Here is a 16,215-nt window from a genome sequence, read left to right as displayed (position 1 = left end):
GGCCGGAAATTTGCGCGAAGTTTGCACCCGCGGAAATCTTCAACGCCGACGAGACCGGGTTGTTTTGGCAGATGCTGCCAAGCAAGACGCTCGACGTCCGGGGCAGCACGTGTCACGGGGGCAAGATGAGCAAAGTCCGCGTGAGCGTTCTGCTCGCTGCAAACATGGATGGCTCTCAAAAGCTCCAGCCCTTTGTGATCGGCAAAGCAAGGGCACCGCGCTGCTTCAAAAACTGTAAGCAGCTCCCCGTTCGCTACGCCTTCAATAAGAAGGCGTGGATGACGCGTCAGCTGTTTATAGAATGGCTGCAAGCGTGGGACGCCGAACTGGGCAAGTCGGGGCGTCACGCTTGCCTTCTCGTCGACAATTGCTCGGCCCATCACACCACCTGCGAGCTCAAAAACATCGCGCTCAAGTTTCTGCCGGCAAACACAACAGCGAAGTTGCAGCCGCTCGACCAGGGCATCATTAAGTCGTTCAAAGTCGGCTACAGGAGGCGACTCATTGATAGGCTTTTGGTGAACCTCCGCATCGGCACCGAGCTTAAGGTTGACCTGCTGGGGGCCATTCAAATGATGACGAGCGCCTGGAGAGACGTGAAGCAGGATACCGTGGCCAACTGCTTCCGCAAGGCAGGCCTCGTGACGGCCAAACTTCCCGCAACCTGCGAAGACGGCGACAGCGACAACGAGTGCATGGACGACGCGTTTCGCGAGTTGTCGTCCCTTTTCCCGGCTGCCGTACCAGCCGAAGTGTCTGCTGACGATTTTGTGAACGTTGACAGCAATGTTCAGGTTGTTGCGAGCCTCGCCGACGAGGACATTGTAGCTGCAGTCGCAGGGACCCAGGCCGACAGCTCGAGTGGCGACGAAGATCGTCCGGACGAGGGGGCGGCTACACGCTCGTACTCCGCCGCTGAAGTGGCGGCCGCGTTCAGCTTGATTCGCCGTTGTTGCGGCGACATGGAAGGAACCGGGCTTTCGCACCTGAACAGCCTCGATAAGATCGAGGCTGGCGTCTTTAATTTCATTTGCAAGGCGAAGAAGCAGACCAACATAAGCGATTTTTTTTCATGCAAATAAAGCATTACGTTGCGTCGTGTGTGCGGAAATAGTTGTCATTCTTGAATGCGCCGATCGGTAGGTCATCGTCCGCCACAGGTAGTCTCTGGGCCTGTATTTTTTTATATCGAATTAATTCGTGATCCCCTTCGAGTTCGATATATCCGTGTTCGACTGTATTCAGTGACACTTGTTGAGTCACAGCCACGGTTGTGGACTACAGCCTGTTTTTCACTTTCATCCAAGTTCAGGCACAGCTTTCCAGTGCCTAACGAAAGTGTCTGCTGATCAGCTCCCCTCTCCTGTGCACCAAAAAAACTCACTGCTTCTGGTGAAAGATTTAAACTAGCTTTAGCTGCCTGTAACTTACAAGCAAGTACATAACCTTCCAATATTTGTAAAGGAACATCATTAGCTCCACTGACCAATTTCAGAAGTTCATTTCCGCCTTCAAATACAAATGAACAATGCGACCAATGAGGTCCTAATTTAGCCGCACTTTTAGGAAGATGCAGGATTTGGTGTACATTGTATGCCATTGCACCCAATCCATACAAAGACTGTGCTCTCACAACAAACTCCGAGAGAAGAGCAGATGATCTCATTATGGTCATCTGAAGTGACGGTGTCTAGTAGAAGTATATAGACACCCTCCACAAGCAAACTGGAATGTCTGACATACTTATCCGGCAAAAAGCTATGAAGGCATGGTAATGAATAATGAAGAACCCACCACTTCCATTCACTAGCTTTCCAGATTGTGAAGTCTGATAATCTTCGTGGTGTACGTGTGAACCAATTCGGTGGCTTGATTGCCAATAACCTCCTGTTTAAAAAGGCTAAACTTTGTTGTGAACCAATTTAAACATCTTTTCTCTTTTAAACGTGATCACATTTTTATTCTTCTAAGCTGTTGTATGGTGTATATTTGTTCCAACAATCTTTCCTTTCTGAATCCTGGGCTTCATATTTGATTTATATGTACTGTTTTTTGTGATAATATAAATGCATTATTTCTGACTCATTTTTTGGGCAAATGAGGAAGCTTGCTTCTCCTTGAAACACATTACACCTATACAACACACATAGATACTGATAGACTATAGATCTGGCAAACTAATATGAATACACTATTACACTAATAAAAAGAATACACTAGTAGACTTGTACAAGCAGAATAGCACAGATACGTCCAGAATAGAACTAAAAGTAATTTTATCAGTGTATCAGTTGTATTGTTTCATAATGCAATAGAAAAAAACTGATATAATTTTTATTAGGTTGCCCTATCAGATTTTTTGCTAGTGATCTTTCAGCGTAAATGCATATCAACTTTTTGACTAATGCTAATAACTGAACACATGGCTTTTTGTGCTGCAATTTTTCCTGGACTCCTGCTTCCCTTAAACTTATACTGTATAATATGCTTGCAAGATCAAAAAACTGGAGTATGCTTCATCAATCCGGGATATACCTACAAAAAACACAACTCTCATATTTAGTTGAAGCCATACAAAACCAACATGTAAATTTTATTGCAGCTGCTTATTCCCATACCGTAAGCTTACCAACAATTAAAGCTTGCCTTGATTGGCCAGGCTTGTCAACAAAAAAACTTACCCATTTATTTCACAAATTCTCAATTGAAACATATGTTATTACCTCCTTGTATCTCATTCAGAATGAACTACAACCTCAAGGTACAGGTGCCAACTTGCCAAACCAATCTTTACTATTCCTGTAAAAGGCAGCCTCAGAACACACACACGCACACACATATATATCAATGAGCTACAAGGAGGTAATAAAAACATGTTTCAATTGAGAACTTGTGAAATAAACAGGTAAGTTTTCTTGTTGCCTAGCCAATCAAGGCAACCTTTAATTGTGGTATGGTATGCTTGTGGTATGGGAATAAGCAGCTACAATAAAATGTACAGGTTGGTTTTGTATGACTTCAACTAAATATGAGAGTTGTGTTTTTGTAGGTATATCCCGGATTGATGAAGCATATATACTCCAGTTTTGATCTTACAAGCATATTATACAGTATAAGTTTAAGGGAAGCAGGAGTCCAAGAAAACTTGCAGCACAAAAAGCCATGTGTTCAGTTATTAGCATTACTCAAAAAGTTGATATGCATTTGCATTGGAAGATTATTAGTAATATGAATACCTATGTACAAGGTGCTTAATAAGAACAGAGTGTTTAATTTTGTAGGTAAATGTGTTAAAAAGACTAGTCATGATGTGAAAATCTCTTCATTTTACTTTCACCACCCCACCTTACCACCATTCTACCTTTACACACACACACACGTACGCACGCACACACACACACACACATATACCATGGCACCCATTCCGTAACTCTAATGCTCCATACGATAGAAAATACGATAGAAAATTGGGCAAGTTGTTGAAGCTTCATGGCAGCTACTGCATGACAGATGCCGACAAAAGTAATAGAACGGGACAGGATACAGCACTATCAAATGAAGTTTATTGAAAGAAAACAACAAATATATAACACACATCACGTGACCAACACCCGGCCCCCTAGCATATGCAGATACATACCAAAACAACCTTCACATCACTGAATGAACATGTTTTGACGGCAACACACATGTCACGGCTGATTAATCAATGTAAAAAAACAATTACTAAGGCACAATGCAACTCAGTGGCTTTACTTAAGATCTAACACGGCAACCTCGCTATCTTGCAGCGAGATGGATGGCTGGCTAACACTTAGTGAGCTTTTCTTTCTAATGTGATAAGCCTCCATTAATTCTTGTGAGAGCTTTTCACACGTGTGTGAACAGCAGAATAGTACTTTCAAAAACTGGATGACGCCCAATGCTTCAACAATGCACAGAAAGGTGTGGATGCGCAAAAACCCTTAAAGAAACTATGGTACTTCCTTAGTCGAATGTTTAAGCACCTTCCAGCCTGACTGATATATATTTTGTAGGCTTCAAGAAAAAGGAATCGAATAAACAACATTTCGTGCGCAAGAGACAAACTGTATGCTATATTTCACTTTGAAGTCCTCCCTGCTCAGACACCTGTTGTGAAGAATGTGCTTGTTTATTGCTTCATATATTCCCTTCAGCTTATATTTAAATGAAAACCCAATCCTCTCCTGGAACTTAGAAGCCACCTTTTTCTGCCTGTGCGACAATTAATAGAGGGGATAATGGCAACTTTGTTCCGCTCTTGCTCCTTAAGCTTCTTCCACCCTGGTTGCACCTTAAGTTCCTTAATTAACGTGTTTCAATATAAAAAAGCCACTGAAACTGAATAACCTGCCTCACTAAGCCTTGTCACCAGATTCCTTACACTTTCAAGGATAAGGTGAGGATAGCTCTTGGTTGGGGCATCTCTAATTGTGTGAGTGGCAATACTGTACTTAATAAGTTTTGAATGGCTAGACCTATAATCAAGAAGGGGCTTAGAAGTTCTCGACTGATATCCCCAGCATACGTGAACCCACATAAAAGTAAGCCTGATATAAGAAGTTGCAGCACATATTTTTTCTGGAACTTCTAAAGTGAAGTTGAAACCTTGCTATTGTTCTCTAAATAGCTTCAGTACTTCGATGACAGCTCTGCGAAAGTTATCATTTGCTCATGAAAAACAAATAATCATCCACGTATTTGAAAATTTTAAGAGCAAGCCCACTCAGGTTTTGATTATTTTCTGGTCAACATAACTTAAAATATTACTGAGCACTGGTGCAACACCAGAACCTATGCAGATGCCAGCATTCTGGACACATATTTTACCTTCCCACTAGACCAAAATTGACCTTAAATAGAAATCAAGAAGCTCCAGAAAGTTTGCAACAAGAATTTTACACCTTTCAGCAAATTCCAGCTAACCTGTTTGATTGTGTATGCAGTCCTTAACAAACTGCAAGAGACGCACCTGCGGCAAAGAATTGTATAGAACTTCTGCATCTATGCTAAAGCCTGCCCATTTTCCCAGATTATGCTCCTGCAGGAAGTGTACAACAGTCTGAGAGCTGGCAGCAAGGAATTGGTCGTTGATTCCCAGCCTGTCAAGGTGTGTCTGCAGAAATTCTGAAACATGAAGCCATGATTTATATTCCGACACAATGGTTCTGAAATGGATTCCCTAAGCTTGTGTGTTTTGCACTGAAGAAGGCGCATAAAAGAAGACCTTTTTCCACCTTAACATCATTTGAGACTGTTGTCAAACCAAACTGATTCAACTTCGTGACAGCTCAACATTTTATGTCAGCTATATTGGTATAAATTTCATTAAAATTTATGTCAGTGGCTGACACACCCTCCTCCGGAAAAGTGCTTTCCAACATGACAACACAATGTCCTTTTTTGTCTCCAAGAAACCTCCAAGTTTCTGCCCCATACGTTAGCACAGGAAGTTGCACCACGATAATGTGCTGGCCCACAGTGCCTTCATCGTCACCGACCACCTGGTTAAAGCAGGGGTGCCAACGATCCCCCAGCCCCCGTACAGCCCAGGCTTGGCTTCCCCCCCCCCCCCCCGACTTTTTTATGTTTCCATGCCTCAAAACACCCCTGAAAGGCAATCATTTTGGGACAGTGGACGTGATCAAAGCAGCTAGCACCACAGCATTAAAGGCCATTCTGGAGGAGTACTACCGCAACGCATTTGAGAGCTGGAAGTCTCACTGGGGCCGATGTATTGACGCAAAAGGAGAGTATTTGAAGATTTTTAAACTTTTTGTAACAACAAATTCAATAAATGATTTTTAATCGCCTTACTGACATTACTCTCAGGACAGACCCTGTACATGCACCTTGAAGGTATGTATGTGGAAAGCATTTCAACCTCTGCTTGCTTTTCTGGCATGGAATAAAATGGCCTTTTGTCTCTAAACCACTTACTTTTAAACTATTCCATTTGATTCATTTTTCTAACTTCTCCAGAGTTGCATTCACAACTTTCATAGTTAACCGGCTCCGTTTTCATTCTTGCTTCCTAAATTATGCCCTCCTGTCATGCATAATTTGGAAGGCCTTCTGTTAGCAATGGGTATTGTATTTCAAGACTATCAGTGCAATGTTGCATGAAGAAACCTATTCTTGGAGTGAATTATTGTTCAGCTTGATATCATGATACTGCTGCATGGTTGTTATTTAACTCTGCAAGAGAATGGTCCTGCCATCCTACCAAGAGTGCATTTCATGGGTATTACTCTCTTTCTTTTGACATTAGTTTATGAGGCTCACAGATAGGTATCTGTGTCAACAATAACACCTGACATCTAATATTGTGCAACATGCACTACATTTAATCAGATAAAAGTTGCATGTTTTGTCTCTTGGACCAGTCTGCTCAATGGTAGGAGGTCGACACCACAAATGAGAATGGTTGGCCAAGATCTGTGGTGTATGTCCCGTGTTATGCATCTGACAAGATTTCATGGTGGCAAGAAGACATATCAGACATGATGTGATCTTTCTAATTATTGTGCACAGAGTTATCAGCATGATAATATCCTTAATGCTATAAAGAGTACCTCCAGCAAGCAGTCTATATGCTTATGCCTTCTTGCTGCTTATGGCAACAAAATCCAACATCCTTTGAAACATGCTCACTTGCTGTCTGATGCACAAAATGAAGAACGCTGCCTTCTCTAAATTTATTAGCACCAAGAAAGCCACTCTGGAAGCAATTATATACATACACAGCAACACACACTAAAACCTACAAATGGGAGAAACACACAAACTAGGCTAACAATAAAAGAAACCTGACACCAAACACGCGTTACACGTTACTCAAGTATGCACATTCAACCTGAGTTAGAGAGATAGATGGTCGACTCCCGCACTCCTGTGCATGCATGTGGATATGTTAAACCTCAGCTACACTTTCTATATCATAACTATCCCCATGTTTGTGAAATCTGGTGTACAACCGCAAGAACAATGATGGCTTGACAGGTGGTTCACCTTCCACTGAGTTCTATAAGGAGGATGCATCAACTCTTCCAGCCAATGTACACATTACCACATGAAAGCAGCAGCTTATAAACAGCGCAACATCATACAGCACAAAGTATATATTTGCCACGTGTTATTAAACTTACATCATTAAAGTACATTAGAAATGGTGCTAAGGCTGGTGCACAATATATGCATATACTTTAAGCAATCAAATAATGCAGGAGCTTGGAATATGATTGACTATTCTCAGAACTGCTTTGATAATACAAAAGTCAAGGCTTTGTTTTTGGCATCACCCACTCCAATTCGTTTTCTTTTTTTTTTTTCAATTGAAGCTTTGGCAAGGTTTGTGCCATGCGCATCGACCGTGATTTTTCCTTGTTCGTGCACGGCCATGACCATAATACAAGAAAATCGCCCCAGTAACGCAGTGGTCCCTGCCTACTTTTTCATATACTTTACAGCAATACATTACGTATGCTTCACCGCATATCATAACTGTATTGCGACAAAGCTGATTTTATGGAGCTGACATTATGTAACGGACCTTTTGTTCTTCTGCTGCTCGCATGAGCATAAGCTCAAAAAACCACAAAATACAGACTTGGCTTGCTGCTAGTTGATTTCTAGCTAACATTACGAGACGTCCACGTTGTTTACAAAAAAATCGGTGAAGTTTCTTGCGCTCGGACGCGCTTCAAAAAGCAGCGTGACCACCTATAATTAAGGCAGTCATAAGCGGCAACGAAATCCACACAAGGTACATCAACTTCCACAAAGCTACTGGGCAACGCCATCAATAACTGGCACAGGGGCCACCCAGGAGCTGGCAAAAGCTGCGATGACATCCACACAAACCACGTCGCTTTCCACAAAGCTATTGGGCAACACGATCAGTCACAGGCACAGGTGAAGTCTGCAAAACACTACATGGGCAGAACCACTACGGCCATACTCTATCACTTCGCACAAGCTCTCACATTTAACGACATCAAACAGCTACAATCACTTCTCTACAGCCACGGACACAGGCGAAGACCGCACGGGCAGAACGGAAGCACCGATTCAGGGCTCTCGTAGCGTTCATCGCTTTAGCGCCACCTATTTAAAAATAGGCCGGCGTTGCGCGTACCCGGTGGTTCGAACGGGTGCGTTGCGTTCACCGGGTTGCTGTAACGCCCTCGCTGCGTTCACCCAAATAGCCAACTATAGCTGATTTAACTTGGCTCCCGTTGGATTTTTAAAAGGCGGCGGTAGTGCGCTTTGTATGTACATGCTTTGGACATTTCTTGTGAGCGTCTGTGAAACAGGGTGTTGTAACCTTTCTCTATGGTGAAACCTTTTCGACGTGTTTCTGCGTTGTATCTTCGATTTAAGTGGTCTTCGCTGCCGTGGTTAGCTTGTTTGGCTGGTTAGTACATGTGCAAACGGTCTTTGCCTATGACTGTGATGTTCTGGAGTTGTGGAAGGTCGTCGCCCCTATTTGATGTACTTGCGTTGTCGCGACATCATTCGAACACTATACCATAGAGAAAGAATGACTATATGATCAGAGCAGAAACAAGTGCTATAACCTCCCCTGGTGGTCGTGTAGGCGTCAGCTCTTGAAGTATTGGGCAATGCACAGAGGGAGCCAGTTTTATTTGCGGATGTGTGCTTGCACCAACTTTGACAAAACTCTGATCATTCGGGACCTATAAAAGCAGTGCTGTATTGTTTTTGTTCCCTGCTTAGTTCGCCTGTTTACATACTCGCCTGAATGTGTGCTGTTGTGATTTGTATGTTTTCCGCCGTCGGTCTGTACCAGATACCTCGCATTCAGCTGCTTATCGCCTGTGGTCGTTTTATAACTTTGCTGCAGAATTTGTCCTTAAGTCGAATAAACTAGGGAAGGAAATCGTGAAGCTTTACTCCCGAAAAGCGCTTGTACGTCCATAGAATTTACAGTTCAAATGCAACACATATCCTCATTTAAATTTTAGAAGAATATGATTTCATTAAATTTAAATTGCAGATAAACAGAATTCAATAAATTGAAGGTTTCTATATGCACCCCAAATAAGTTCTGCAAAGTGAAACGGTTTGTTACATTAAAGTTCAATATATGGAGGTCTAATTGTACAAAATTGATTGATATAGGGGTTGATTGGATACAGGGTGCGCATATTCACACGCCTGCTTCCTTAGTCAGTCGTTACGTGCCGGTCTATTTGGCAATAAACCAAGCAACAATGTTAATGTTTTTGAACTGTTCATATATCGGGAGCACACCAAGAAGGTGATCTAAAACCTCCAGACATATGGTGACTATCTGTTCCAAGTAATAATGTGTACAGTGGCATAGCAGAGTAAACAAACAAAAAAGCTGTCTTTTTAAGACAGTGCTACATTTTTTTTCCTAATTACAGCAGCCGTGCAAGGTGTTCTAGATCAGTTACAATATTTGAAAATTCATTGTGATTGGCCAGTCTGTTTCCCCTAGTGTTATAATGGTCTCATATTCTTGCAAAGTTAATCATATTACTCCTGTTTCCTTACTACATTGAACTCCTGAAATGTTTTATCCCGGCCACTGCTCCTCATCCACCATGCTTTTTCTGCTTAAAAGTTCTCAAAGCAATTATCTTGCTCTCCTCTCCCTATTATTCAGGCAGAAAAACAGACCCACATGGCCATCACAAACTAATTTTCACTTACACATGTCCTGATGTTCAAAACGTTGCAGTTGAGTTGAACTTATGCAGCAGTTCATTGAGCAGCTCTACAAGTAAGCTTATGCATTCCACTCATCTTTGTGTATTGGAGTTGGAGCAACAAACAGATTCACAGGAAGATGTAAATACAAGTCGAATAAGGAATGTTTTGGGCTGGAGCCAACGTTGTGACAAACTCATCTTTGTCAACTAGTCCTCTTGTTGAAACACTGGCTGCAGGCAGAGGCCTCCCTTGTTTAGCTGATGTTGATCACTTGTAGAACAATCACTATTGTAAAAATAAACAGGCTATAGAATAAATTTTATGTACAGTAAGGTTTCAACATTTTCTGTTAATAACCCAACAGAACAAGACCATTAAAAAATTTTCAAAGCTCAAAAAGGCTTGCATTCAAGTGTAATACTGCATGCATACAGAAAAGCAAACTATTCAGTCAGCTCTCCTCTTGAAGCTGTACTTCACTATCGCAGCAGGCTAGCAAGCACCAAGTATGAAAGAATAAAAAACGCATTTGCACTTCTCGTCTGACGAAATTTACTGAGCTTTTACAGAAATGAAAATCATTGAAAAGGAAGTGGGTATTTAGGTTGAGATATGAGCACGTAATCTGTAAGCCTCGTAAGCTTATGTCAAGTAAAACAACATAAAATCCAGAGAGATTGAGCTTTTTAAGTACACATTTTATAATAGGAACACCAACCTAGCTTCTTCAGGGTGATAAAAGCACTGTAGATCAAGGTTCTCTACGTAGTGGAAACATTGCTAAATCTGTTAAGATGTGAATGTGGGCAAGTTCGTAACAAATTTCTAACTTGCTAAAGCACATTACTGTCCTCATCGAACAAATAACTATAGTTTCTTGTACATGTGCCTTGATCACGTTCAGCACAACATTATGCCTTTTTATCTTTCTTTAATACATTCTGTAGCCCTTCAATGAATTCAAGATGCTAGAAACCATGTTGAACTACAAAGTGCTTGCCACTAGAAAAGACAAGAAGTCAGTTCCTGTGTTAGAAATATTTATTGGTTAGAGAAAGGCTAAAATTTAGTAGGAACATTAACCATGTTTTGAAGTTTTCATCCTACTCATTTTACGGTTGAAGCTAGCTTGCTTCTCAGGTTACTTGTGCTTATAATTAAAGCACAACAAACAGATGAATGGCTTGCCAGGGGATTATCCACAGAAAGTGGTCACTTTTCTCACTCTCACCGTAGTGTTTGGGCTACTGCTGGTACTGTTGGCCGCATAGCAGCCAGTGCAGTGCCACTGAGTGTGCCGACGTGCCAGTTTTTCTTAGCATGTGGACATTCCTCCCACGAGTTTCTTCGATGTTGTTTTGACGAGGGCCGAACAGTGAATGAGCCAGCTAGTTCATCTTGAAATTTTGTAATTGGCGTAGAGTTTCCTTCAAGCATGCTACGAATGTTCCACGCATTTATGATGGCACTTCCAATGAGCAACTCAACAGCTACCTTTCTGTACCACTTGAGTCCTTTTCTAAGGCAGTTGTGGTATAACGTCATTTGTTCACTATAGTCGACGCCATTTTTTGCTGCATTGCAATCGAGACCGGCCTGATGTTTCATGATTGGTGCGCCGTCCCTTGTTTTCTTCCCACTGTCCACCAAAGTTGCTTCATATTTGGCGACAGATGTGAGTATCAGAACAGGCCTCTTGTCCATCCACTTCAGTGCCTTCACTCCATTTTTGGACTGAAGTCCGGTAGCACTGCCATTTGCAACCTTTACTTCAGTGAGATCTTTTGGCAGCCCTTTCCTCACTGAGCGAACTGTGCCACGAATGAAAGTGTCTTCCTTTAGAAGGCGAAGAGTGAGTGGCAAGCTCATGTAGAAGTTGTCTACGTACAGCGGGCACACGACTTCCTTGTAATTTTGCAGGAGTTTCAAGCATACATCTTCGGCATGTCCGATGCCAACTGTTCAGTCACACTTTCCGGCATATACATCAACCTTTAGCCTGTAACCGTCTTTGGTACATGCCTTGAACAGCCTGACTCTGTAAGAACGAAAGTCTGCCTCGCCATGGCACTATTGTTTCATCTATCACAACCTCCTTTCCCGGCTCAAGCACAGTGGCAAAAATTTTGGTTCAATTTCTCTACCAGAGGATGGATCTTAAAGACATGATCCTGCAACTCTGCAACCAGTTAATTGTCCGCAAAATGCCGGAACCTCAAAAGTAGGGAAAAGGCGGCCACGGCTCATATTTTGACGAATGAGTTCAACACCATACAGGTTACTTTTTGCCCAGTAGTGACTCAGATAGGAAGATGGACAAGATTAATACAAATTGGTATTCCAACAAATGCTTTCATTTGTTGGAGATTGGTTTCCATCCAATTTTTCAACTTTGATTTAGATTTGGGAGTAGGAAGACAGAGGAGACCAATACAAATCAGTATTCGAATAAATGCTTTAATTTCTTGGGCATTGGTTTCCGTCCAATTTTTCAACCGTGATTTAGATTTGGGAGTAGGAAGACAGAGGAGACCAGTACAAATCAGTATTCGAATAAAGGCTTTAATTTGTTGGGCATTGGTTTCCGTCCAATTTTTCAACCGTGATTTAGATTTAGGAGTAGTTGACTTCAACACTTGTTGTGTGAACCTGTTTGTCTCATTGACCATCATTTGCCAAATGTCATCCGTAATAAACAGTGAACATAAAGATGGGGCATAACGGCTAGATGGCAACTGAATGATAGTGGGCGGCCTAGAGTGCGGTGTCACACTAGGCGAAGTGGTTGTTGCCGGTGTCCATTTCTCTAGAGATGGGCTGAGGGAAATGAGAGCATCGTATCCTGAATCATTCACCTCAGAATCATCAGTCAGGTCTGACTCTCCATTCGACATGCTGGCTGAGGTCTGTGATGGTTCGTAAACACTATCGTTGTCACTGATTTCACTGTCTGTCCACTGCTGAACATCTGACACTGAAGCACTTGACTCATCCGCTGGTGATCGCGAAGTTGCTGGTGCATTCTTCTGGCCCAAAACTAAGTTTGTTTCCTCTGCATTGTGCTTTTTTTTTTTTTTGCATCCGGAAGGGGCATGAGGATCTATCTATTAGACACGCTGAAAAGTTTGGGAGTAGCAAGAAAAATGCAGGTACTTATTCCAACGGCACGTATTTCAAAAACTGCGGCGAAAGTTTGCAAGAAACCCAACTGAGAAATGCGCCGTTACTCGACTCTCCGAAACAAACTAGCCACCCCGTGTCCAATGCAATAAAAATATATGTTAGTTGCAATTTCAAACCTCAGATGGCAACACAAGAGCGAGAATTCTTGCGTGTGGGTCACTGGAGTCACGCCGCACACAGCATAAAAACGTTTTCATTGAGTGCATCGTGGATTGCCAGTGGGTCATAGCATTTAACATCAGACAAGTAGTCTACTGGCTATCTATAACCTCACACAACAAAAATCGTACCTCTGAGTTCAAGTGTGATAATGTTATCGCAGCAGCAAGCAGATGAATGCCCATAACTTTGCTGCTGCGTAGGAGCACAGGCTGTGCTGTGATGTCATTCAGAGTGACACGTGACTTAGATTCAAGGCAGCATCAGTTATTTGTTGAATCTGTACGTTGCTTCAGTGGACTAATTAAAGTTTAGAGAAATAATGAAAAATACAACCCGAATGTCTGGGTGCTTTTGTTTTACTTCGCACTGTAGCAATATGAATTTCCATTTCGTCTCCTTTTTCCGACGTTTGCACGCCCGCAGAGAACGAAACTATACGTCATTGTCTACTGTGTTCCAGCATTGCGATCATGCTCCTTCATCCCCTCGCGTTTGCCTCAGTGCTGGGGCACTGACTTATACCGCTAATCACGTGTTCTCGTGTAGAGCGCGCATTATCGTCCGCTACAGGAAACGAGACAAGCGCAACAGCTCGCACGACACCGTCACCGGAAGTGTGCCGGTGACGGTGAAAAAAAGAAGACGGCAGGGTATACCCGCCGCGCGACCCCTCGGCTCCGGTATGGGAGAACGCAGTGAAGGAAATTCGCTTACACAGGCGAAACGGGGAAAGTCGAGAGAGTGTTTATATAGGCGGCGACGCTTGCCTCCTGAAATCATGTGTTCGCGGCACTTCAATAATTCTCTCTCTGCTGTTAATGAACCAATTTGAAAAATGCTTGCGGTAGAACACTTCTTAGAGGGCACGTAACAACTTTCAGCGTATAACCAAAATTTGTTATGTAGCCTGTGAGGGGCCCTTTAAAACAAACGCGGTAAAAATCGGGTGTACCGTGGGATGTTGTTACAGCTGCGTCGAGCTTCACAGCCCCCTACACAAGCATTGCTGTGAAGCCTGTGGCAGAAATAGAGTTTTATTAAATGAAAGGACTGCATAGAGCGCGCTCTCGTGTTGTGCTACGTGAATTAAATCATTCGTTTCCTGCCTGCACAAACGTCTGCATCTCGAGTAGATTTCGAGCACACCGTATAATAATGTGCAGTTCCGTCGTGCTTCGCAGCACTATACACAAGCACTGCCGTAAAGCTAGTGGCAAAAGCACGATGTCATGAAACCAGATCAATGCATATACCACGCTCTTTTGGTGCGCTGTGTGAATGGAAACATTGCTTGCCTGCCTGCACAAACGTTTGCATCTCGAGTTAATATCAAACAAACCATATAATATATGTGCAGTTTTGTCGAGCGCTTCACCGCACTGCATGCAAGCATTGCCGTAAAGCCTGTAGTATAAATAGGGTTTCATGAAGTCAAATGAATGCGCAAACCTCGCACTTGTGGTGTACAAGGTAAACAAAGAATTCGTTGCCATGTCTCCACAGTAGTTGGTCACGTTGATTTGTGTGAGCATATAGGTTCATGTGCCCCATCTACCTCTGTCATGAGAAAATAAGCAAGAATATCAGCTGCTATGTGTCGATGCATATGCTTTTTATTACAAGGTGTAGGAGCAGTACATCTTACTGCATGAGTAAGCCACTGATGGAAACAGTACGTTCCTTGAACATTGTAGCTATTTAATAGCCTAGGAAGCACGCTATATTGGAAGTTGCAATTTTTTTTCTGTTCGCGAAATTCAATAACTCAGTGCATTTTCTAAAAGCAAATTTCGGAATGATACGTGTGCTGCGTCAGTAAGTTAAGTAGGCAGCACATAATTAGGCTAAACCAGAGGAATATCTGCAGGTAGGGATTTATACAAATGTACAGAGTATTTTTAAAAAAAATGTTTTCTCAAATGTTTTCAGTGTGGATCCAGTTGCATATGCGCCCAGCGCTGATTTCCAGCGCTTAATTTTTGTTGAACCTTGATGTAACAAAGACGTAACACTCAGCACTCTACTTTGTTACATCAAAAATTTTTTTACAATGGAACACTGCATTCTACTATACGTGCCGCTCATGCGCCCCAAAATTTTGGCCCCTCTAAGGAATTCACTGTTTTAAGTCACTGTTCTCTAAGTTTCGTCCGAAACTTGAATAACGCTACTTCCAACACTCGTGAAACCAGCAGCCACGTCGGCTTGCGGCCTTTACACCGGCCGCAAATTACTTTAAAAAATGTGGCACGCGCGGGCCGTGTATATGCACTCTGCTGCGCGCGGACAGCCGTATGCACGGGCACGGCCGGGCAAGAGACGTCGCGCGCTCTCCTACCCTAGCGCGCGCTTGATCACGGGACGTGGACAGCGCGCATAAAGCTGCCATCCTTCTCGGCTCACCCTCGCACCCTTTCATTCGCAATTAACCCCAGCACGTGGGATGCAACGGGGCACTATAATTTTTGTCACACTTGGACTTTAAACCAAACATCAGGGCGATGGCGAAAATTCGCTTAGGGTGTCCAAAAATTGCTATCGCAATACTATGGAGAAAGGTATTATGGAAATTATCTGTGGATGGGTCGAAACCCCCTAATTTCCCAAACACGCACCCATCCACTGGCACGCTGCACACCACGGATCCCGCGCGGCACGCTGCATGATTAAGGCGTATCGTTCTTCTCTAGCTCTATGATCATTTCTGCAGTAGTCACTTGGCGAGAAGCTTAATTTCCAACCTATGCGCAAGTGTCATACCTGAATTTCGAAAGTACACGGACCATATATATGTTGGCAAAATAATCGGAACTCACTATTTAGACTCGCCAAAATTATACTTAGCTGCTCACTTGAACTCATAAGAATATACTACTCAGCCGAGCTCACTCGGGCTCAAACTCGCCAAAATACTGCTCAGCTGGGCTCACTCAGACTCATGGGATGATCTGAGGGAGTTGACTAATCAGTGAGTTTGCCAGCGTATGATGTGTGCTGAACCACAAACCTGGCTTTCTTGAATAAAAACAGTTGGTCGCTGCAGCATATGGATGCACATAAGTGTAATTCAGAGAGCATGGCATTGTAAAGGCTGCCACAGTTACCATGCCATGCTGCAGCTCATTTCAATCATGTCAAATGCAATAC

At 42.9% G+C, this 16,215-nt stretch overlaps 1 long non-coding RNA gene across 1 annotated transcript; it reads right to left on the bottom strand.

Moving 5' to 3' along the window:
* Positions 1-9,806: 9,806 nt before the first annotated feature.
* Positions 9,807-14,609, bottom strand: LOC140216231 (uncharacterized). The gene is made up of 2 exons (XR_011892931.1): positions 13,197-14,609; positions 9,807-10,008 (listed from the first exon to the last, which is right to left on the bottom strand). It is a non-coding gene; the product is annotated as an uncharacterized lncRNA (long non-coding RNA).
* Positions 14,610-16,215: the final 1,606 nt, after the last annotated feature.

This window comes from Dermacentor andersoni, chromosome 2 (assembly GCF_023375885.2).
Source record: "Dermacentor andersoni chromosome 2, qqDerAnde1_hic_scaffold, whole genome shotgun sequence".
Classification (NCBI taxonomy): domain Eukaryota; kingdom Metazoa; phylum Arthropoda; class Arachnida; order Ixodida; family Ixodidae; genus Dermacentor; species Dermacentor andersoni.
The sequence above is the reverse complement of the archived record's forward strand: the minus strand, read 5'-3'. Positions and strand labels throughout refer to the sequence as shown.